The sequence below is a fragment of the Dromaius novaehollandiae genome, chromosome 7, assembly GCF_036370855.1.
Source record: "Dromaius novaehollandiae isolate bDroNov1 chromosome 7, bDroNov1.hap1, whole genome shotgun sequence".
Taxonomy (NCBI): Eukaryota; Metazoa; Chordata; class Aves; order Casuariiformes; family Dromaiidae; genus Dromaius; species Dromaius novaehollandiae.
Window position 1 is genome coordinate 44771641 of NC_088104.1, and position 24318 is coordinate 44795958.

The following is a 24318-nucleotide window of genomic DNA, read 5'->3' on the forward strand; positions in this document are numbered from 1 at the left end:
CTTCCACCAAAAGTGTTCAGAGTGTCTAAAATGAGGTGGATTTTATTTAGATTCATTTTTTCGGCTGCTCATCTTTATTAGCAAATTCGTCTTTAAGTTTGAACTCTTACTGCCTTTTTGCTAGCTTAATTATACTGTAATATTTGGGTGCAGTCTGCTGGGAAGCTGTTAGAGGGGAAAAAAATCTTTGAATTCTTTTTTTAGATGCAAGTTTTATAGAACTTTGTTTGCAAAGCCTGTTTTGAATCAAAACGAGCTCTTATTTTTCGCCTCAAGTATTGAGCACAGGTACTGTGTACTTAATCATAACAAAAAAAAACTCCTTTAGATGAATCCCAGTAAGGGTGTAATAGGATCTTTAATTCAAAGGCATGATGAGCCATACCTTCTCATTAGGAAACTGAGCCTGCAGGTTAGCTGGAACATAAAATGTTGAATCCACCTGTGAGTACTGAATATACCAAAATGCTGTCTGTAAATGAGGAAGTGTTCCTACTAGAAATTACTGGGGACTGGGAGAGTATTTAAGGAAAATACCTTTGCAGACCTGCTCTATGCTTGCAGCAGCTGCTCAGGGAAGACTAGAGCCCTCAAGATAATGGGATAGAGGGACCCTGGGTCTGGCCCGCTGTGGATGCTGTTATGAGGATAGTAAGGAGGAAAAAATGTATACTGCTGTGGTAACAGATCAGAAACAGACTACAATAACACATTTCTGCACTGCTTTTGTCCTTAGATATGCCAGATTTCTCAAATCTAAAGATAGAGGATCGGTGCTGGTATATTTAAGTATCTGAAAAATGAGAAGAACAAATATAAGCGGTTGGATGTTAGATGGTTGAACTATGCTTTGCTTGTGAGAAGCTTCTAATAAAGCTAGCTGAAAGGGGTAACCTCATTTATAACCTCCCCTCTCCAACCCCAGTTTCAAAGCTTACCCTTGCCACATAGACCGCAGTTTGCATTAGGAGACTGCAGAAGGGGGAGTTATTGTTAACTTCTATTTTTGTCAGGTATTTACCCTGTTTTTTTTGATCCTGATAGCTCTTGGTCAGCTTCATCCTGTGAAAAGGACTGTATAGTGTGTGTGTATGTGTATTATGTGTCTTGCATCCTTTTGCACAATGGGACATAGCAACGTGTTTTATGTAAGCAGAAACTTCCTTCATGATAGTTTACAAACTTCTATAAGAAATAGCATTTTTTCACTTAAATTTTCTTAGCTTTTGTAACTGAAACCTCATACCTGGTTGAATGTCCTTTCTGGATGCTCTGACTTCATGTAGGTTTTCAGCCCTGTGGACCTATTGCCTCTGGAGCCTGCACAAAATCCAGGTGCCCTGTGGAAGGTGTTGTTCCTGAGGTCAGTGCCAACCTCCACTCCCAGATATTCCCGTCCTGGAGTTTGGGCCGTCTGACTCGCAGGAAAGGTCCTGCCAGAAAGGCGGGGAACCACACACAGGAGAGGAACTGTGAATCTGCCATGTGTTGTCGTCATAGTCCGTGACAAAGCAAAGAGTTTAGTCTAAAACCAGTTAGTCTAAAATTCAGACCACTTTTTCTTCCTCCTTAATGTTTTTTGGAGTAGCAGTGTGGCACTACACTTCCATTTTCTCGGAAGAGTCAGCTTTGATGTCTTTTGAGTTTCAGTCTCTCTTGGTTACAAGCGTTCTTATGGCCAGTGAAGTCATCATTCAAGTGTTGAGAGCAAATGTACTTTCCTGAGATTTAATATGTATTACACAAACATTCTTGCAGTAGTGTTTTTACAGATGCTTTTTATCTTTTGTCACTTGCCAATGCCAAGCAATATTCTTTCACTTGATGTAGTGTGATACTGTGTTTTGATAACAAAGTGGAGCTGGAAATTAATGCTTAACTAGAACCAGTGAGAAAATTCTGGCAGGGGTTTTTGGGGTGTGTCTGCATTAGTATTTTAATTTGAATCAGGAATGTGCTTTTTGAAGTGAGTCTCCCGATTGTCTCCACTTACTGTGTTTTAGTTTGCGTTGCGGAGCAATCTGGAAGCACGCGCCTGGTTTCCCTTTGGATGAAATTAAACGTGAATATGAGCTCTAGGAGTGCATCTGCCACCTGTAAGTTGGTGAGTGGATTGTGCCTCAGTCACTAATGAATATTCAGCCTTCGATTGACCAAAACTAAACTGGGACCTGCTGCTGTGTTAGCAGCTTTGAAGAATGTAAAATAGAAAAGTACAGCTGACTTGAACAAAAGCATGGTGGTCTAGCTTAAGAGCTAGTGTGTCTGTACTTTTGAAAAATTGAGCTGGGTGAAGTGTCCTAGACTAAAGAGCCATCAAGAAACTGGAGAAAATCCTTTCCTAGTTCTGTAGCATCCCTTAGGTGCAGGGACCAGCGGCAACGTGCGCACAGTAGTCTCCCCTATTGTTTTGTGAAGGCTACTAAGTCCTCCTGATGATCACAGTGAAAAGTCAAAATCTGTCAGTATAAAATCTGCTTTTAATGTATATTTGAATCTCTTTGAGGAGAAACTTTGAAATTATGTTAAACCTAGTTTTGCTGTTTACCATTATGATAAAAAACTGGAAATACCATCCTTCCTTCTGAAACATATTGCTGTGTTTGCACAAAAGGAGCATTAGATGAAAGCTTTTGGATAGTTTATCCCTATTGATGCTTTTATATCAAAGTTGATTTCCACAGACTTCAGTACTGATGCATGCGGAGAGTGGGGTACAATGAGTATTGCTAAAGCTGTACCTGTTTGTCTGGTGCTGCCTAGTTTCTCTTATCCGCTGAAGGCCATTTTTAGTATGCAGTTGCTTTTTTAAATTAAGTGATGGAAGTGAGTGAAAAATCAGTATTTCATTCACTGTCCTTACGTATGCTTAAAAACAGTATTAACATAATCTTCTTATATGCTTTTCCTTCTGCTGCTCCTGAGTTCATAAAAGGAATTGAGTTTACTATTAAGAAGATCTGTGAATGAACTTGCCTTGAAGTAAAAGAGCTTTTTTGGATTTTGGTTATATTTATTACCAAAATGATCATTTATTTATATTTCTGAAGGATAACATCATTGTGCATGCATGTAACTTTTTTTTCTACTGTTATCCCTGCTTCTTTTGAAATTGCCTATTTTATCCTGTCAAGAAGAATTTTTGTGTAATTTTGGTGTTTAGATACAGTCTTTGAAATTTTTTTTTATTTTACTTGTCTCGTAGCAAACATCGTATTTTACATTTTAAGAGGGTTGATCACCTTGAAAAGATGAAGATGAGGATTGACTTATGCCAGTCCCCTAAGTCAGGAGGTTAGCATGGATCTGCTGTTGTCTGAAGCGCTGTTGAGAGTAAAGGAAAGGTTACTTTTCGCCTTTCTGAGTGCTGCTTGAGAGGTCCTGTAGAGCTAGACTCTACTGCAGTTACCGTCCAAAGGGGTGCTTGATCCTTTGCGTTAAATGCTGGAGAATATCACGGCGATCGAGTCAGCAGCAAGCCGGTCTGTTGTGTTGCTGGCTATCTCCATGCTGTGCCTTGCCCAGGACAGATGTAGGATGTTGGTGGGTGCTGTAGAGAGGGGGTCCCCATGTATGATCTTGACAATTTCTCTGAGAATGGGAGGTTGAAGATGCTGTACCGGTTGGGAAAAGCTTCTTAATCAGTGTTTACTTCTGAGGATTGATGAACTATTGTATTTCTCAGTCAGCTGGTAGATATACTTTAGTGAAAGGGTGTCATTTTGTTTCACCAGGAGGGACAGATATCGGTTTCAGTCTGTAACTCCAGCAGTTTTCAGGGCTGCTTGAAATTCCTGATGTGATGTGGGCCAAAGTGAAATGGAGCTGATCGGGAAGCCTGTTAGGATGGGGAGTAACGGATGCTGACAGCTTCTCCCTTAGCCAGTAGTTGAATCTGTTTTGGGAATGGATTTTTAATGCAGCGCCTGTGATTCTGGAATAGAGAGCAGATGTAACATCTTGTGATAGCTGTCTGAACTAATACCACATGCGGTGTTAATTGTAGGGTATGGTACCCGCTAATTGTGTGACACAGCCAGTGGGACGCTTAGCGGCTCGCTGCTCAGACGCAGTTGTTGTTCAGCTGGGAAGTGAACGGGAAAGCAAGCGAGCAGAAACGCGGCGGTGCCTGGTGCAGCGCCGGGGAGGGGAGTGGGCCGGGGCGGGGGCGGCGGGGCCGGAGCTCTCCATGGTAGCGGGGTCCCGGCACAAACCGCGGTGCCCGCGCCGACGCCGCGCGCCGCATCGAGCCTGAACACCGCGCGGCAGCAATGGCAGCGAGCCTCCCGAGTTATTCAGGCAGAGTTACCCTTCTCAGCGGATACCGCGGGCTCCTGTAACCGGGATCGTCTGAGCAGATGATCTTTGAGCGGTGAGCCCTCTGAGGGGTGATGTTTTGTGTTAGGCTAGAGGATTTGGCTCTGAGAAAATTGATGAGCTTTCAAGATTCGGCTCGGAGGGCTGCTGATTCAAAGGGTTGTTAGATTGACTCTTGGTTTCACGGAAATCTAGGTAATTGTGCAGAAGTGGCAGAGATTGAAGGGGAAAAAAAAAGGTGTCACATTTTCCTGAATAGCTGCCTACATAGAGGTTTTAGCCCATTGTTTTGATTTCAACATATTCCAAGTTGTGTGTAGGAATGAAGTCCTTCTGAGGAGAGCAAAATTTGACTTATTTTGGAAGTCGATTTGAAAATTTTGGAAGATAGACTCTTCACCATGGTTTCCTAAAAATACAAAGTTTGTGTGGTCACTATATTAAACTAATATACTCTTCACTCTGCTGAGAGGCTCTGGTACACTACAAATTTAAATTTTGAAGTTTAGTCCATGGTAACATTTCCTGGAGATTGGGTACACATGCTCATTAAATAAACAGAGCTAGCATTTATGCAACCCCATAAATTTTTCTCAATTCCGTCTTCACAGAATCACAGAATGGTTGAGATTGGAAGGGACCTGCGGAGGTCATCTAGTCCAACCCCCCTGCACAAGCAGGTCACCTAGAGCAGGCTGCCCCCGACCCTGTTCCTAAGGCTTTTGAATGTCTCTGAGGGTGGAGACTCCACAGCCTCTCTGGGCAACCTGTTCCAGTGCTCACCCTCAAAGATGAGAAGTTTTTCCTTAGTTTCAGATGGAACTCCCTGTGTTTCAGTTTGTGCCTGTTGCCTGTCATCCTGTCACTGGGCACCGCTGAAGAGAGTCTGGCTCCATCTTCTTTACACCCTCCCTTCAGATATTTATACCCATTGATAAGATTACCCCCTCAGTCTTCTCATCTCTAAGCTAAACAGTCCCAGCTCCCTTGGCCCTACCTCAGATGAGAGTCCCTTAAACATTTAGTAGCCCTCGTCCAATCCTTGCATTTCAGGTCATGATGGCTAGCTTTTTCACAGTGCAAATAATGCTCGATATTATTTGACAATATTCCCAGCACTATTGTTCCTTTCCCAATGCCTCCTTCTCATGTAGGATTCAATCCCTTTGAACCCTCAGTAGGTGAGGTCTCAGTCTTAGGTGAACCGTGATGCTTCTGAGGCCTATTTTGCTGGCACTGTTAAGCAGAGAAGCATGCAGCTTTGCTCAGCAGTGTCCTTGCTGGCTCTTTAAGCATAAGCCTATTTCAGCTTCAGAATTGTCTGTTTTTCAATCTGTGTTTTTCTCAATAACTCATTCAAGAGATTTACCTTAAAAGAAAGTAGACTTTAGTTAAGCAAGCATCTATGACAGCTGTGAGGACTTTTTCCAAATAGCTCCTCTTGAATGTCTGACGTGAAGGTGGAATAGACTAGAAGTACAACATTTGATTCGTGCAATAGAAGTCCCATTGCATTTGAGGAATATGGCTATTCTTCTCCTCCTCTTCTTCTTCTGCCAGAGTGTTATCTGATCTATAGGACAGCTTGGGTGAAAAAGGCTGGTTTGTATCTTAAAGACAAAACCCAATATTTTGAACGCCATAGCTTTTATTGTGCACTGGTAGAAAGCAGAGGACCAGATTGTTCTCCTGGTAGCCTTTGGCATAATATATTCCTCAGTATTAGCTAAAGTTTTGGCTTCAGTTTTCTTCCTGCTCCTTTGTTTGCGTGCCTTCCTCAGCTCCTTCTAATGGTTTCTGGCCAAGGCTTGGTGTATTGCTGTAGTCCAAATTAGACATATAGAACAACCATACTAATTGGGAGAAGATGGTGTTTTTGCCTAGGAAAAGATAGGAAGTACTGGCATTGTTTAGCTGCAGACTTGCCATGATCAGGAGACCCCGAAGAACAACCAGACAACGAACTGTCCTGACAAAATGTGACTGAACTACTGAAAATGGAGTACAGCATTGTCACTGTAAACTATTTGCTATTCTTGCTGCTGAACCATAATTATCATCTTGTATAAGTTTTAACTGTGCCCATAACCAGCTTTTTGCCTGGGGAATATTGGGTCAAGCTGATGATAGTGGTTCTGAGACTCATGTAGTTCACTCTGACACGGGGGTATGTTGGTTGTTCCAAAAAACATGTAAAACAGCACGTCCCTCTCAGTTTCCTGAAAGCAGTAGCGTTCCCCAGATATGGAGAAGTCCAGGAAAATGAGTATGAATATATAGTTTTACATCCACTGCTGCTCAAAGAGCACATGAACTCCTGGTACCCTAACAGTTTGTCACTCTTCTGCTTCAGGTGTACGTTGTTCGGGTAGCATTGGTAGCAAGCACTTCTTTCCTATACGTGCAGCAGGATAGTTTTGAATAAACGACTTTTGGATCAGCTGTTGCTGTTCTTGTTGGAGGTTTTCACCTCTCGGATTTGAAATCTTGGCTTCTTGTTTAGTGAACATTGACATCTAGGTTTAGGTTATCCTTCAGAGAAGAGTTAACCTCCTCAGTTTCTGAATGAATTGCTTCCCTTCTGCTTCAAGAAAATGTAGGCAGTATATGCGTGTATCTATAAATGTATGCATGTGTAAAATTTTTTGCATTCAACTCCTTGAACAGAATAAAAATTTCAGTCTAAATATAACTTATATACAGTAAAATGTCACTAAAAAGGTACATAATTTAAATCCTACTCAATTACACAGTTTCTTCACATATAAACTGCTGCACTTTTTGTTTCAGTAGCTGAGCTTGACTTGAATAGTCTTGGTCTCATCAGCCTGATATCAAAGTCTTTCACGCTGTAGTTTTGTTGTAGTGAACCTGAAGCAAACATTATGCTGGAGTTGGGTAATCTTCAGACTCCTTTTGTACATGTGAGGGGGGATGGCAGAGCTGGAGGAGGGATGTTGTCACGGTATGGGTACATCCATGGGAAGGAAGGTGGCAGAAATGCCTTTTACCACTATAGCGTGACCGTGCTGTGGTTTTGGCCCAACTAGGCTGGACGTGGAAACAAGCGGGGTGAAGGAGGAGATGTGGTGCTCTGGCTTTTAGGTGCCCCTCTGCACCCTGGATAAAGGCTGGTTTCTCTGAACTTTTCCTCCCTTCTGTGCTTGCCGGCACACAAGACCTGCGAGCAGCGTTACTGCGGGCTGCCTGGGAAATCAAACCTGCCCAGTGGTTTGGCGCATTGAACTCCAGAAGCTATACAGTTACTGCCCTCCAGCGGGCAGGCCGGGGAAGAAGGCCGCTTTCCATGGCCTTTAGGGGCCCTGTGTTGTAAATTTTTGGAAGGCTGTAGAGAAATAAGTGCTTTTGTTTGCCTGCTCTCTGTCTAATTAGCTTTGAAGCTTGTGAACAGTGTAGGTAGGTAAGGCAATATAAAGGCACTCCTGGTTAACCTCGCGTAGTCCTTGCTTTGCAGTCATCTGCAGTACGTAACAATCCTACCTGAAAAATATTTGTTATTTCTTGCCTTCATACAAAAGGCCTCGTCTGGTTGTGTGCAACTCTGTCTTCTAGGACAGATAATTGTGTTCTCCTTGTTCCCTCTGCCTGTCTTTGGCACAGTCCTCTTCTCTTTCATGCTATGAGACTGAGTAGGCCGAGCTCTTGTCTTCTCTCGGACTCCCTGTGCCACGTATCATCCCGTATCCCTTCCTGCTTCCCTTCTGTTTTGAAGCGATGCTGATTTGCACAAGCTGGCAATGATGTGCAGGAGCCCGTGTGAGATCTTGCCGTGCCTTCTGCAATAAGTCCCTAATAGAAATAACTCTCTTGGTACATCCTAGGTTTGCCATTTCTTTTTCAGTGTTGTGTGAGTATGATGGCCTGTACACTGGCTAATGTGGCTAATTAGTATGCTAATGCTTTCTTTTTAACCTGCTTCAATCCTGAGTCAGCAATTTATGGCAAAGGTCTGGTCACATATGCTCCAGTGTAATCATGGAAAGCGTAGTTTTGGGAAGGATCTCTGGAGATGTCCAGTTCAACCTGCTGCTCAAAGCAGGGATAACTTCAAAGTTGGATCAAGCTGCTCAGGGCCTTTTCCCTTTAAGTTTGGAAAATCTCCAGTCTGAGAAACCATATAAGTAAATTTTCTGCAGACAAAATAATACCTTTGCCAAAATAAAACCTTTTGGCACGATTCGGTGTCCTATCTCTTTTAAGCTTGATGGTCTAGAAAGCTCCATCATCTCCGGCAGAACTAATAATTTATTATGGAGTTCTATCAAATCCATACCAATTTATTTTTATTGATATAAAAGTGTTAACAACTCCAACTCTGTCACCTCCCATTCGATTGATGATAGTAACCATTATGGAAGACGTGCAGTTTCTTGAGGGACGGACACTGTCAAAAGCCTTTTGAAAACCTGGATTACGTCAGTGTGCCTGCTTCTAACCAGTGCTTTACTGATCCAGTCAGAGATCTCTGATAAACTAGTAATGCACAGGTTTTTTTTTCCTTTGAGGAGATCATGGTAATTTGTTTTACAAAACTGTGATGATGCAGGTCATCTTTATGTATCCAGGTAAACACGGGTTCAGCATGATATGAAGTATAGTAGAGTACAGCCCAATCCTACTTAGACAGTTGACAGATTGGACAACTTGGTCATTTTGCTGTAAATTGTTGTCTTGAATTTCTCTAGATCTCAAGCATTGCAAACGCATCTTTAGAAGTGGTGAACCTCAATCCCAGAAAGTCATCCCATTTCTCAGAAATCTCCTGGCCTTCCTGTATTGTTCAGCGTACTCCTCAGTGGGAGCAGTGTGGTAAACGGTTCCTTCTGCTGTTGCTCGGCAAGGATTTCTTCTTGGCCAGTCATGCTCAACAGTTGGCTCAGCCCAAATATGAAATCACAGTTGTTACCGCTGTTTGTGCAAGATGGAAATTAAATCTCTTACTGATGAGAGTCAGATGAAACAGACTTGTTCTGGATCTCCCACACTACTGCAAAATAGTTTTCATTTCTCTTCAAGTTTTTCTTAGTTACTAAGAATAGCAATTTACAGCTCAGCATACATTTCAGTGTATTTTATTTTAAAGGAATTAATTTGTATTCAAAGAGCTTTCTACTTCCGAAAATTTTGAAATAGTCAGAATCTTTGCGTCTTCCACCATAAATCTCTGTCTGGCTTTCCCAGTTACCACAGTTATAACCCAGAAGTTCCCAGGGGGTTATAATAGACTGATACTTGAGAGAAGCAAATCATCCAGCTCTTGCAGAGAAATACTTCTGTTCGTGTTCTGCCGTTCCATTGTTTTGATGTTGGGATGATTTGAATCCTATATTTAGAGTTTTTGCTGAGCAAATACCTTTTAAACAAAAACCAGTCTGCTAGCCATGAATTGTAACTTCAACTTCAGCGTGTGCTGAGCTCTTTGTTCAACATTAAATACTATATGTTTAAGTTTCCTTCTGTATTTACCGAATTGACCGGGATATTAGTCATTTGAAATATGTCAGCCTTCATTCCACCAGGCAAGAGAAAAGCAAAACCTAACACTTCGTTGCAGCTGGATGAAGCTGGCGGGGTCGGGCCATGCCAGAAAGAAAGCCCCTGCAGACTCTGGAAAACCACATGGTGCCCGATGTTGTGCTTTTATTAGCAGGAGACTGCGCTCAACAGTCCCCAAACACAGGGCAAGGTGCATTTTTTTCGATGTAAGTTGGGAGAAGCATTTCATATTGTATACATATAAGTGAAGTAAATTCTTTCAGCTCGCTGCGTTCTGAACTTCTGTTTTTCTTTTCAGGATTACAGTCCTTTAACCAATTTTTTCAGCGTCTAGGATTTAAAATGTCATTTTTTTGGTGGAACTTTTCAAACACAAAAACTGAGAAAAAATCTGCTCTGTAGCTGGAACTGTCATGACTGACCAACTGATTAGTTCTCTTCCCTTAAATAGGTGGGTTTTTTTTTTCCAGATTTGCCTTATTAAGAGATTCTTTGGGGCCACTTTGCAAAATTTAGTTAATAGATAAAATAGGCCTAAATACTCCTGCTCTCATTAGCGTTGCAATTCAACTTGTTAAATTTAACCAATCATTTTGTTTGGCTATCAGGAGCAGGTTTTTATACTCAACAAGAAATGATGATTTAATATCTGATAAATGTCAAATTTTATCTGAACTCAAAATGAAAAGAGTTCTGAAAATTAGTGTATGAGTTACCTACTGACTGTCATTGAATTAAAAAAAAAAAAAAAAAAAAAAAGGAGGGGGAGTGGAATTTGCACATCGTATTGCTACATCTTCATTTTTATCCCTTTCAGGGAAGAGGAGAAAAATATGAACTAATAATCAGCAAAAGCAATGGCTTGTAAAGCAAAACTTGGCAAGGATTGGGTTTAGAGGAACAAAGCATGTGGAAACGATGGCTTTTGATAATGCATCAAAATTATTTTCTGTGCTCTCAAGTCTGAGTCTTGATGCACTCACAAGCTTTGAGGCAGTTGCCCTTAACTGTAGTTTCTCCTTCAGAAGCACAACGAGGCCCTTCAAAACTTTTCTGTATGAGAGTAATGCAAGTGGCTTGTTCGGTACAGGCTATCGCGACTTTTACCTGTGTCATGCAATCTTTCTCCCTCTCCCCCTGTCCTCTCCCATCCTATCTAAGCTCTCTCAGACGTTTCACTTGCTGATTTTGTCAAACTCCCTGAGAAGTGTTATTATTTATTGCGTAAGAAAAAAATGTTAAGTATGGTTTCTGCACAACATAGGCGTAAGGAGTTCCGTAGGTGCAATGCTCTGTTATGGCATACACTCTGCCCCAAAATGAAGTGACTGTTACAGCCATATGGATGCTTAATATAGAGAAACACAAGGGACTACGCTAGAAAAGAGAGTTTGAGTCATTTTTGTACTGAAGAGGTCCCTTAAAGCCAGTTGCAACTGCCAGATCATGAAGAAGATTTCCACTAATTTAGATGAATAACTAGGAGCTGAGCCTCCTTAAAAGCGAGCTTGAAGTTCTTCAGATTTGCTCCTATATGTAGCAGGGGGAAAAATAGAAGTATGGTTTTAGAAGTGAAAGATGGCACTTTCTTATTCTTAGAACCCCAGCAGCTGGTTCTCCCAGAAATATTGCAGTGATGACACACACACACATACACACACACACACACAAATCCTGAAAGCTGCCAGGGTGAAAATACAGACTGTCAACAAGACTTCTCTTGAAAACATTAACTGTCTTGAGTCTTGCTTGGTTAGACTGCTGTCGTGACCTCTCCCGGTATTCTGGGGTGGACCGAGGTTAGACGTCTGAGGAGAAGGAAACCCAAATGAAAGCCCGAGCGCTGGTCCCTTAGCTTCCAGCTGCCATGTGGCAGCTCATGAGAAACCCACTTCTTCTGCTGTGCGATTGCAGCTTGTATGGGGCAGGGGAAGGGTTACCAAGCACCCACGGGTAGATTGGAGCCCTTGCTCACGTTCCAGCCCCATTCCACCTCCTTGGAGTTGGGCTATAAAACAGATGCAGCCAGGCTGGGAGGACAGCGGAGAGTGATGCGAGTCAGCATTTAAGTTGAAGATAAGCCAGCCCTCTAAGGCTGTGCTCTGGGGCAGCCTTTAGCAACTGCTTGCAAAAGGGGCTGAAGCCCCACCGTTTTTCCAGGCCCACCTCCCCTTCCTGCTTAGCCCATCTCCTTTTATTGTATCCGTTTCCCACAATCCCTAGATCTGCTCAAAGCCCCAAATCAGATTATACATAAACAGGGAAGCGGTGAAAAAACTGCTGGCCTGGAAGCATGATTTCCGAAGCATAATTTCTACCTAATTGTGCTCCAGTCCTTTTTTCAGAAAGCAGCCATAATTCAGGAGTCTTTCTTCTGCAGTCTTTTAACTTGGCTGTGTAGTCTACGGTTATTGCAACGCTAAAGCCAAAGGATTAAAGAGCTCTGAAATCCTGCCACTTTAAATGCATAACATTTTTATTTCAAAAAAGAAAAATGTCTAAGAATAAAACATGCCACAGACTTCCAGAGGCAGGGCACTCAGCGGATGCGTACTGCGCAGGCAGTGACCACAGCCCATCAGCTTGGGCAGAGCGGCTGCTGCAACAGCAGACCGCTTCGCTGCCGTTGTTAGGTGTCCCGGCTTGCGATACGCGAGCGCCGTCCAGGATTTCGGGTTCATCTGTTCCATTCGCGTTCCTGGGCTTCTGTGCAAAATCAGTGCGTTTTTCCTGCTCCGTGGGCAAAGTCGTGGACTAGTTGCAGAACAGTAGAGACTGGTTAGTGTGCTGCTTCCTACGGTATCTATGCTAAGCCTTATTTCCCGCCTGTACGTTTTATCTTAGTATTCTACTTTCATTGCAGCTGCAGGACCCTCTTCTGTTATCCTCATATAGACACTAAACTTCAATCAAGTTGTCTTCTAATCTTCCTACTACTAAGATTAATGAAATTCATTGACTGTGCTGCCCAGGATGGTTTTTTTTCCCCCCTCTGGCGTTTCTATGTGGGCAGTATGGTTGTGCCTGTTTGGATCTTGCGGACAGGGTTTTTTCTCCCTATCTTCTGTCAGGTGTAGGTGGGTAACCCTATTCCTGCTCTGTATTCTGCTTTTAAATTGAGCAGTAAATAGTGTGTGTGATTCAGGCTGCGGAAGCGGTCCAGGAGCACCCAAAAAGTTGTGTCTCAGTACCAGGCGCTGCTTGGAGTTGGTGCTCTCCAGTATACTTCATCCCACCCTTGTTAATCAGTAGTCTGTCCCCTCGCTTCATCAGAAATTATTTCGTCTGCAGCATGGCTTAAAACGATGTTTGAGAGACAGTAACGTTGGAAGTAGCTGACAGCAGTTGTTTGCTTTTTCAGGCTGACGGTGCAGATCTGCTGCGGTCCCATGGCAGTCCCCAGCGCAGGCTGGGGAGCATCCATCTCCCTCATAAGGGAGCGCGTTGTGGTTTGAGGAGCCTTAGTCACAATTTGGGGTGGAAGGGAGAAGGAGATATAGTCCAAAGTCATATTTTCAGCTGGGGTTTTGTAAATGATTAATTCTCCAATTGTTTCAAAGGCCTGATGTCAAAGCGTAGCCTCCCTTTTGGTCTAGCAAAAGATCATCACATTCTGCGTTTAGCAGTAGAGGTCTGTGAATAAGATGTGTTGTTTCAGCAGCCCTGAAAGAACAGGAACGTGGTGGATGGGAGAAATTGTGAGTAGAAAACTTTATTTAACAGGTACGGGGCATTGACTTGTGATGGTAGCTTCCTAATCCCCTCGAGGTAAAAGCTAGAGAAGACATCAATACATTTTTAATACAGGGTGTAATCTAGTGTTTTCGAACACTGATAAACTGAATAGCAAATATTTTATCTCTTTTTACTAAACATTGATTTCTGAAACACTTTTATGAAGTCCAACGTTGAGGTACAAAGTGTCCATTTAGGCTGTGTAAATCTTCTCTCTGCCTTGTGGAGGAAATGAGAAGGAAAGTAAGAATGGCTTGTTCTGAAGTTGTAATGATAACAGAGGAATCCAAACCATTCTTTATTTGAACAGCAGTGATACGTGTTTGACATACACGGTACAAGGATTCAGGAGGTTTTGTAGAGTTTTTTGGAGGGATGGGTTAAACAGGACCCTGCGGTCACCCACGGTAGTAGAGACAGCAGCTTCCAGTAGCTCTCTGTTGGTGCAGGAACATTCATGTCTTCATGGAGCATCTTCCAGTGCTGGAGCTGGTCAGGGTGGCTGGAGCAGGAGGGTCACCCTGTCCCCACCGGAGCAGGCAGCCAGTTTCTCCCGAGACGGATGCTCCCCAGCCTGTGCTGGGGACTGCCCTGGGACCGCAGCAGATCTGCACCGTCAGCTGGAAAAGCAAGCAGTCGTCCGGCCTAAGTTCTTGTCTGTAGTCTGCAGTTCAGACTCATCTTTTTCTTGCAGCCATCTCCAAAGCACTAATGTGGGACAGAGAAGTTACTTTCAGTTGATTTCTTAAGTTTAATGAATTTGTATTTCCAAAGTTGCTGCTTATTCTCAAGTTTGTACTATTATACTATCTCAGTTTTGACTTTTTTTTAAAGTAGTTAAATGAGTGATGTAAATATTTAAACATGAGCTACAGCGAAATTGCAAAAAATAAGGTTAAGGCCTAGATTCCCTAGAAGACATTTATGCTAATTGTACTTACATGAATAGTTCTTTTGACGTCAGTAATGTTCTTTTCTTAGGTGACTTTTTATAGCCTGAGTATTGTGATCCTGTGAAAATAAGGAGTGGCATTAAAATCTTTTGATTTTGAAATAATGTTGCTTCAGTATTGAAATTTTATATTTATTAAAGCTTTAGGCTATCATAAATAAATGACACATCAGCACATTGTTAACATAATTTTTCAAGCATAGGCAATCACAAAGTCAAAAAGGGAGTGAAAAGTTCTGTACTGATGTTCTGTGAATATGATGTCAAACCATTTTTAGTGATAGACTGTTTTAGAAAATAGTTTAAATTTATAATTGGTCCTGAACAGTTTTGAATCTTTGAGTTTGCCACAATAAGTGCTGAGTGTAATCCTATTTGATACTTGCAGCAAAAGCAACAGCAGTTGGAAGCTTAGCCATCATTTCACTGAGTGGCATCCTTGTTTTCATGTGGCAACTCACCCGATTCCTGTTGTTGAATAGCCGCTGAATTTTCATAGCTCTTGAAATGTCAGTGAACTTGGTTTCAGTTTATTGCCAACAATTACCTTTCCTAAATACATTTAAAAAAAAAAAAAGAATGTTTTATGATGAGGGATGGAGACTCAATTGGGAGAAATGCAATATATATGAAAAAGGACATGCTGTTAGAGCCAAATAACAATAGCTTAAGACACCTGAGGACACTATAGTCTTTATTTCAGATTTCTATGGTGCATAAACTGCACTTAGTGCTTTTAACAATCTTGGTATGTATGTCCATTTTTTCCTAAGCAATATTCTTTTTCATTATGACAGTCAGTTGCTATTCTTTTCCTAATTTATTTAAGTATTTTTAAATGAGCAACTTGGAAGGGATACAGGGCTTGTGGTTTCGATTTGGAATATTGTTTCGTTAATTCAGTGTCATAAATTAAGGAAGGTATTATCATAGATGTAGAAATTGCTTCTTCGCTTCTAGATTGAAAAACTCTTTCCAGAGGGAAACCCAGTTTAAAGTGACAGCTTAACCACTTTGTGTTGGAAAAACACATCTCATCTTGTATGACAGTCAAATTTTTATTTATTAACAGCTTGTCTTGCACTGGAGGCAGGCTCTGCTGGTGCATTGCACTGGTGAGGGCATTTTGAAGCAGGAAAGATTCTCTCTTGATTCATAGTCGAAGGAGAAGATGGTACAGAAAACCACCCAGAATCCACAAATTCTAAAAATTAAAACCAAACAAAGAAAAATTCCAATCAGCTGAATTTACTTAGCTGCTGGAGTGCGTTTGCATTTGATTGTGACCGTTCAGAGGACTGCAACTATAGCTCAGGTTGGAAGAAAGGTTTCTTTCAGTTATTTGCCTTCATCTGGTGTTGAAAGGCTGGTGTAAGCCTGTTTTAATTAATGAAAGCTAGCTCCTCTGGTGCTTAAGAGTGGGTGTAAATCAGTTAATAAAAAGCGTGACTGGGTCACCGTGAAAAATGTAACACCTTTTGATTTTTTTTCCTTGACTTTTCTGTGTGAAGTTCTTTGAAACAACTCACATCTGAACTGAGCGCAAATGAGCTGCACAGTAAGTTGGCATTTTACCTCGAAACAGGATCATTTCCAACAAAACATTTAATTACTTATTTTTAAATAGAAGTTTATTCCTTTTTAAGTAATTAAAACAAACTGATACATTAATCATGAATTTGTTTTCTGTCTACAAAGGCCCTGCTTGTTTAGGTGTCTTAACATATTTAACAGTTTTTCTTGTATTTAAAGATTTTATTTTTGTAATAACTACCTAGTTCTTTAATTTTTTTAATTAAAAATGTTTTACCTCATTTCAAGTTTTTGTCCAAGAAGATGCATAATTTAAAGGTAAACTATAAAACAAGCATAACAAAGCAGGGAAATGTCGGGTAAAGATTAGGTCATGTTATGTATTTTTAGAATAGTTGATTTGTCCCTGTGATTCATCTGAGTATAATTAGATTGAGTGAAATTTTGCACAATTACAGCCTAGTTCTTTTAAATGTAATCTCAATTAGATTCTTCTGTCAATGAAGAAGAACATGAAATCTGTTCTTTTTTGGTCAAAATATTGAATCAATTTGGCATGGTGCTACATTGCTTAACACCTATTTAAAATATGTTTATACTTGGCTTTACTTAGAAGTTCTTTGTTTTTATGTATGTAACGCAAATAAATTCTGCTATTTTTATCGACCTGTGAAAGTGAAAATCTGTTTTTAAATGCCATCCTCCAGATTAGATACAGCACCGAAGTGAAGTCTTCTGTAGTAATGTAGTAAAACTGGTCAGATCTTTTATTTTGAGATGAGGGTTTTCATCTATCCACTCCCCAGTTTTGGGCCTCTAGACTTTAAGCCATTTTTCTCTATCAGAAGAGTCAGCCTTTTGGCACGGTTGATTTTATTGGATGTATCAGTAGCTATTGGAAGAAACATTGAATTAAAATAATTTAATATAGCCTTAGTGCTCTTTTTTATGACTGATGAAGATGGAGACTGTTTTCTGCCTAATGGACAGGGCTCTCGTTCTCAGTTTCACTGGTCATGATGGTACTGGAAGAAAAAAAAGGTTCTTCAAGCAGTGAAGTTGTTAAACTGTAGGAGAGCAGTATTGTATCTGTTGTTACTCTGAGCCCGGTCCCTTTTTCACCCGTCCCGTTCTCGCCTGGTGTACCTGTTCTCTGACCCTTCTGCTGCCAAAGGAGGTTGTGGAGCCTGGTTTCTCCCAGGAAAGGTAAATTAAATAGCTACCTGTCCTACCAGCTTACATAAATTGACATGAAAAACAAGCTGGTTTGGAGGAGAGGACCATTTTTATCCTTATATCACTTAAATTTATTCAGCATGAGTACAATCATTTGTATTATTTTCACTAAATGGCAGAACCACGTTGGTCATCATGCAACACTGCTCTTTTGTGGGTAACCTATGTAGATTTTCCTGACGTTCTTTTGGTGCCTTTCATGTCCTGCTTCTGTGTCAGCTCAGCCAATGGAGACAAACAGCTCACTGTAAAAGTTGGCAACACTGATGCTTAACACGGATTTAGTTAGGAGGTTTCAAATTAAAGCAAACAAGTTAGAAAGGTGGCAGTATTAGCCGATAACTGTAGCTTTGGAGTTACAGATAGTCCTTAACTGCTTTTAAGGATGGAGATCTTCATTGGTTAAGGAAGTCCTACAGTCTTCCTCCTTTCTCAAAGATTTTAGGAATACTCATTGCCCAGTGAAGATCTTAGATTTTAGCTGGGTAAGGTTCTCAGTACTTGTCTTCTAAGGAGGTTATAAAAGGGTTGGTAGTTTAACTCTGTGAGAAGCTAGAGGTGTTGACTCATAAAATGTGAGAAGCCAGTCCATGACATGCAATTACAGTTATCAGATCTCTGATGAAATTCCTGTTGTTTGGATAAAGGCTTGAAGCATTTTCAGTTGAGTTTTAAAAAGTTAATATTTTTAGAAAGCTATAAAGAAGCTAGGATAGCTCCAACACGGCAGCATGTTCTTCAGATGGGTTTCAAGTATCCTTTGCTGCACTGAGAGAAATCACTCTGGATATGTTTCCTAGGGTTTTTTTGTCTTTTGGGGTTTTTTTGAATAAGTTCACTAGTTTTTTGCTATAGAAATGATTTTTTTTGGAAGTCTTTTGATTTCCATTTCTTTATAATATTTTTAGTGATTGGAGTGGTTGGCACCCATGCCTGAAATTTTTAAAGCTGACTGGGTAGACAAGGTTGTGGGAAGGCAGGTTGAGCAAAGCACTTTTCCCAGCTCTTTCATCTGTGGGTTTAATGCATTATGTGTTTTTTCTGAGAACCTGATTACCTGTGAGAAACTGAGTGTGCCAATGTAACCAATGTTGGGTATAACTAATGTTTTGATGGCCAGATGAAGAAAGCTATGGTGAATGCTGTCTAGCTGCTCTATCTAGCATTGTTTGTTATTTCTTATTTGTATTTTATTTCTTTTTAGTTGTTATTCCAAACCTATGATGAAAAAGAAGAACTTTTCCTTGGCTTGTTTTTTTAAGTCTTTATTTTAGTGTTGTCTGTCATACTAAATTTGTATTAAACTGATGATCATGTTTTCATAGACGAAGCAAATGTCCATAAATTGATGTGTACATGCATCTTTGAGATCTGTGCTGGAAGACATGCACAAGGGACTAAAGATTTGTAGATGGCCTTTTACATAGCGATGTGGTGCTGCTCTTGCATGGTGCTAAGCTGCTAAGACGAGTTGGTTCTGGCACTCAAATACCAGTTTCCCTTCCAGAAAAAGTGGCTGAGAGGCATGTTATGCCTTCAGCCAAATGCTGAACTATCAAAGTGCCACCAGCCAGAGCCAAGTAGGAAATGTGGAAGATTAGAGGTTGATCCCAGGCATATATCTATGCTGTTACAATGTTGACATAGCAGTATTTTCCTTTCATTCCTCTTTAGTGCCCTCCCAAAGACCCAAACCAAAAATCCCCTAGATAACTTAAGTTCCAAAAATAGTTTGAAATTTGATTTGTACAGGGCCAAAAATGGTTCTGGAAAACTGTTGTCTATAAAAGCTAAAACCTGCTGTAATTAGTTATACTGAAGGTCTGTGCAGCAGAGGACCTGTCTCTGAGAGTGTCCAAAAATGGATGATTAGGGACAAGTGTAGGAACAGGGCAGCCATATGATAAGTTCTCTGAATATTCTCCCAGCCTATAAAAATATTTGGCTTAGGGTCTTCCTGAGCTCGAGGGTTGCTATGTGATTAATAAGCCACTGTGTGTTTTCTCTTCCGTAAATCTGTCTGATCTCCCTTTGAGCCCATGTAAACTTTAAGCATCTACCAGGTCCTGTGGCGGAGGTCAACCACATTACATGAGAGCCACCTCTTTCTATCCTTGTATGGTGGGGTTTTTTCTTTTCTTTCCTTTTTTTTTTTTTTTGGTCTTTGCTACTGTGTTTTGTTGCCTGTAGTTCTTGCATTGGAAGAGAGCATGAACCGCTGACCTGTATTCACCCTTTGAAATAGCTTGATTGCACTCCATTAAAGGAAGACTGAGTATTTAAAAGGGATCATAACTATCTGTGTAGGCTACTCGTTTTTCTTTTAGCCTAATACTTTCGGGCAGGGTAGTAGGAGCATGATGACTCTGGTATGACTCGCGCACACACATCTCTGTTTCTGTTGCCTATGGAGGTGGAAGTGACGTGAGTCTGACTGTTTCCTTCATGAGCAGCAGCGTTGGCCAAAATCACCTGAAGGAAGTGCCAGAAGAGCTGTGCCAGAGATCAAATCCTGAGAGACCTGGTGGTGTGGTGCTCAGATGATACCTATTAGGCCAACAAGTAGAAGTGGAAAATGCAAGTCAGCAAGACCCCACATCCACTGGTAATAGCCGTTTTTGCCTCTAGCACACTCTTTTTCATGCTTTGTCAAAGGCTTTGTTGGCAAGCATGGAAGTTTTTTGGATTCCTTTCTAACCCCAGGTTTCCTCACACTGGGACCCCATAAAGTTTGGAAAATGTTTCAGTTCTGTTTAGTCAAGCCGTAAGAGGGTGAGTACTTGTTACTTGAAACTCTGCTTGACAAAATAATTACAAATAAACCATACTCTGTGTGGGCCTCTAACACAACAGGGTCTTGCTGCACATCTGTGGAAAGTTTCCCACGTGTCCTGGATAATTAGTTTCTGGAAAGCAGGCTCTGTTGACATGTGAAGTCAGTTGGTTTAACCGTTTCAGCTCATCATGAAGTACTGCATGTATTGAGAGGCTCTGTAGACTACTTCAAAGTCTGTGTCCAGTGTATGTGTATAAACTGGTGGGACGGAAAACCTTGGTTTTCATTTGGAGAAGCACATTCCTCGCCTGTGGCTGCCAAGACGGGTGAGATAAAGTATGAGCAACCTAGAAAATGAATATTGGCACAGGTTCAAGTCTGCATCTAGGTTTAATTGTCTGATCAAAAAATGAGATTACAGATTTACTGGTACTTGAGTATTCTTTCTTTTGCATGTCCGTGGGTAGTTTTAATACATGTTCAGCTTTCCTTTCGGGATTTTGCACTGGAGGTTGACTTGCAGATGCCTTTTGTTCTGCTGGTTTGAGTGCATGTTTCTACCAGGTGCAAAAAGCCTGGTTAAAATGGCAAGGTGCACCTTGAGCTAAACGGCTCTATTTTATGTTATTTTATTTGAAGCAGTGCTAACAGAATTATCAAAAGTTCTTTAAAAAAAAACTTCTGTGGATGTTGCCTCAAATACTCGAATTTCCCATTGTGTTCTCATAGTTTATATTTCATGTTCTAAGTGTTTGATGGAATTTTTGTTGTGGGTATGGGGCTACTAGGCTGGGAAAATCCTAATGGAGATTGGGGTACAGTATTTACAGTACACTGCTTGACAATTTAGTGTGCTTGAATATAGTCCATTCAGTACATGGGAAGCTGACTTCAGCTGACACTGCACTCAGCTTTCTACATGTCTGTCTGCTTCATGCTAAGGCTAAAATAGTATTATCATGTTTTTCTGGATTATTGGTGTTGTTGGAAAATACCACCATGAAGTGCTGGGAAATTTAAATGTATTTGGAAAAAAAAAAAACCTCAACAAGACTGAATTAATGCAGTATTTTAGTGTATGGACTTTAAATGTTGTATTGGATCTTTTCTTGTCTAACTTGACCAAAACATTTTAATACATAATATGTACATTCATGAGTTTGTCTTGTCCATCGCTGTGCCATGCATGCTGTACAGCTGGAGTTTAATTTGCTTAGTGATTGTTTTCATAGTGTACCAGCACCCTCTTATGGGCAGTGTAACGTTAGAGAATTTTGTCTCTCGGGATGCAAGGATCAAAATCCTTTAGAGCAGTGGGTGTATTTTGTAAAGTAAAGGTAAAGGTAGTGTTCCCCCGGGTGTATTTTGGCAGAACATACCACTTGACTGATATAATCTGTTGTTTTGGAAATAGCTTCTATGACTTGCTGAATGTTAGGACCATTGTAGAATACCGTATCTTCACAAAGATATATTCACGTAAATATTTTCTAATAACCAGAAGGTTATTTGTAAAAAGCAAAGTTATTCTTTTCCTGAGTCAGCAGCAGTGCAGGTTATATGTATTTGTGGAAATAAAAAAGGAAAACTTCTCAAAGGATTACTCCTTCCCATTATCCTGATCTTTCTTACCCCAAATCTGCCATTTGTTTTTCCTCCTCATTGCCGACAGCTGAGGGATTTTCCAGTTCTGTAGGCACTTGCGGAGACTGCAAGATGGTGTCAGTAGTATCAGGAAACTCTTGTTTTAGAAGGCTGTAACATGAGGCGTTGCTTATACAGGTTAAGATATATCAACCACTATAAGTAAAATTTAAGACTTAACTTAAAAAAAAAAAAGAAAAGAAAGTAAGTCTGACAAGATTTGTTTGCAGGATATGCTGGTTGTGATTACACAAGTTGCTTTAGGATTAAGCCACTATTGGCCAGATTTCCTGCTGACCCTTTCTGCTAGAAGATGGAGGGGTTGCAGGTGGGGTTCTGTTAAAAAGCTGGTTATACCTCTGCGGTGTTTTTTTATGGACCCCAGTGCTAAGCATCTTCAGTCTTTATTTTTGGAGCTAGGAATGTCCTGAATTCTGTTTTTCCCCTCCCTTTGCTGGGGTTGCAGGAGAGCAGGGTCTGTGATTGATGTACATGCAGTACGTGTTGTTTATCTTCATAAAGAAATTTGTCCCTTTTAGGGTCAGAAGTTGCCAACTGTAATGCACTTAAAAAGAAAAATAATACTACTAATACTAACTGTCTTCCTTTGTTTTTGTTTTTGTTTTTTTTCCTCCAGGTTGCAGAATCAGCATGTGTTTCTAGTAGTTAAAAAGGTAAGCAGACAGCATTTGCAAGCGTGCAGTGAGATTCTTTTTTTGATGGGTGCATTGCAATTGCAAGTTGGAAGAAAGAAAATTTCTATATGTGCAGAGAAAATTCCTCTTAACTTCTAACGAGTCAAGTATTAAAAAAATTACGTTTGTACGAAAAACTTTCCCAAGGAGATTGAATCAGAACAGTCTAAAAATTTAGAATATAGTGCCTTGAAATACCTATTCCTTGAAATATCTACAAAAATTTACATCTCTCTCTGACCACAAATAATTATTTATATATAATCCATATTAATACATTGAATATGAAAAGCTGACTTATAAGACTTGAGAGAATGAAGCCTAGTTTGGACCCTCATGCATTGCAGCAAGTAGTACCTGTGTAGTTATTACGGGACATTTTGAAACGTTTAATAAGACTGTCAGAAAATGTGAGGTCCCTGATGTTTCTGTTAAATAGGGTCTCTCTCTTGCAAAGTTTCCTAATGCTTTTCAGATTAAATTTTCATATCTGTTGATTGCTGAAAATGAGCTTTGTTTTGTTTTGTTCAGCGCTTGAGCAAAGCTTGGTAACCCAGAGTCATGGGAAAGCGGGAAATATTTGCTGTTTATAAGACTACTCTACCAGCTTGACTTTTTTTTTGATATTTCTTCCAAGGAAACCTATTAACCACTCTTCTCTTTAGCGCTATGGGATAGCTGCAACTGTTGTCTTTTAAGAGATCCGGGCTGCTCCGCTTTCCTCTCTAAACTGCTACCCCGTTTTCCTCAGCAGCACATCTTTATTGTGTTGCTGACAGTCCGGGGGTATTGGAGGTGTTTTTTCAGGAATAATATGAACATGCTTGTGTCTGCTCTATACTACCGAGGACCGTAGGATCGGCAGTTAGTTTTAAACAACTGTAATTTTATGCTTAAAATTAGACTTTCCGTGCTTGTAGTTAGCCAGCAAGAAGAACAGCTGTTGGTAGCTGAGAACTTGTCAATGAGTTTATGTTCAAAAATGGTTTGTTGCAGAATCAATCTGAGTTATTTCTCATTTTGAGCCAAGCTCTAGTCTTTGCGTTCAGCAGAGCGTTGGGTTTAAAGTCCGTCATTTCTGTAGTGTTACAGTAGATGGTGCTGTTAGAGCTTGTTATTTAAAGCATCTGAGGAGCTGAAGTGCTCTGAGGCGTCTGCTCTCGGCGCTGCCTGGGCTTTCTGGGGTGCAGCCAGGAGCTGTGCACGCGCTGGGCGAGTTTGCTGTGCAGAGCGAATGCGCAGGCTGTAATTAGTCTGGAGCAAATTCTAGCAGTTACGACTAATTTATATTCAGTCTCGCTGCAGTGCAGAACTGAAAGAAATCTTGCTGTTGGACTGCGATGCTATCCTAGTGCTCAAAAACGATATGAATTGCATGTGTGGAAAAACCACTAAGGCATTAAAAATTTCTGTGTCCAAATATTTCTCGAAAGAGCGTATAAAGTAAGCTGATAAAGTATCCTTACAGGTCTCATTTACTTATATATTAGGAGACTAATAACTGGGGCATGGAGACTTTTCAGGTAACATGTAACAAATATGTAGCGAGAATCATCTTCGTTCTGTGATCACACTGTTTCAGTCCTCTTTCTTCTTTCCTCTTTCCCAAGCAGCTTTCCAACTCATCATCTGATTTGAAGCAAATCTGATGATAGGCAAAGATATCATAGACTATTCCTATGGGTTTTGGGCAAAGTGCTGGGTGAAGAAATATTTTGCAAGTGCTTTGATTGACAGAAGGGGCTACAGCATGGCCTCAAGCCTTTGGATACTAGAGCATTTAGACAGGAGGAGACTGTAAATGCAACCACTCCAGGAGCTTCAGGTTGAACTTGCAATATTTAGCCACAAAAATCAGTCTACCACAAGCCACAGATCTACAGAAAACGAGGCTGGCTTCATTCCAGGGCTCT

The 24318-nt window shown here is 40.8% G+C and overlaps 1 protein-coding gene across 11 annotated transcripts in view; it reads left to right on the forward strand.

Moving 5' to 3' along the window:
- The window catches only part of ADARB1 (adenosine deaminase RNA specific B1), a 122017-nt gene that overhangs the window by 29356 nt on the left and 68343 nt on the right, over positions 1-24318 (forward strand). For 9 of the 11 annotated variants that reach the window (XM_064515440.1, XM_064515439.1, XM_064515443.1 and 6 more), the window contains one exon: positions 22348-22384. The exons of the other annotated variants lie outside the window; for them this stretch is intronic. The gene's annotated coding sequence lies outside the window, so the exon portion shown is untranslated. The remainder of the gene's footprint in view (positions 1-22347; positions 22385-24318) is intronic. 11 annotated transcript variants of the gene reach the window in all.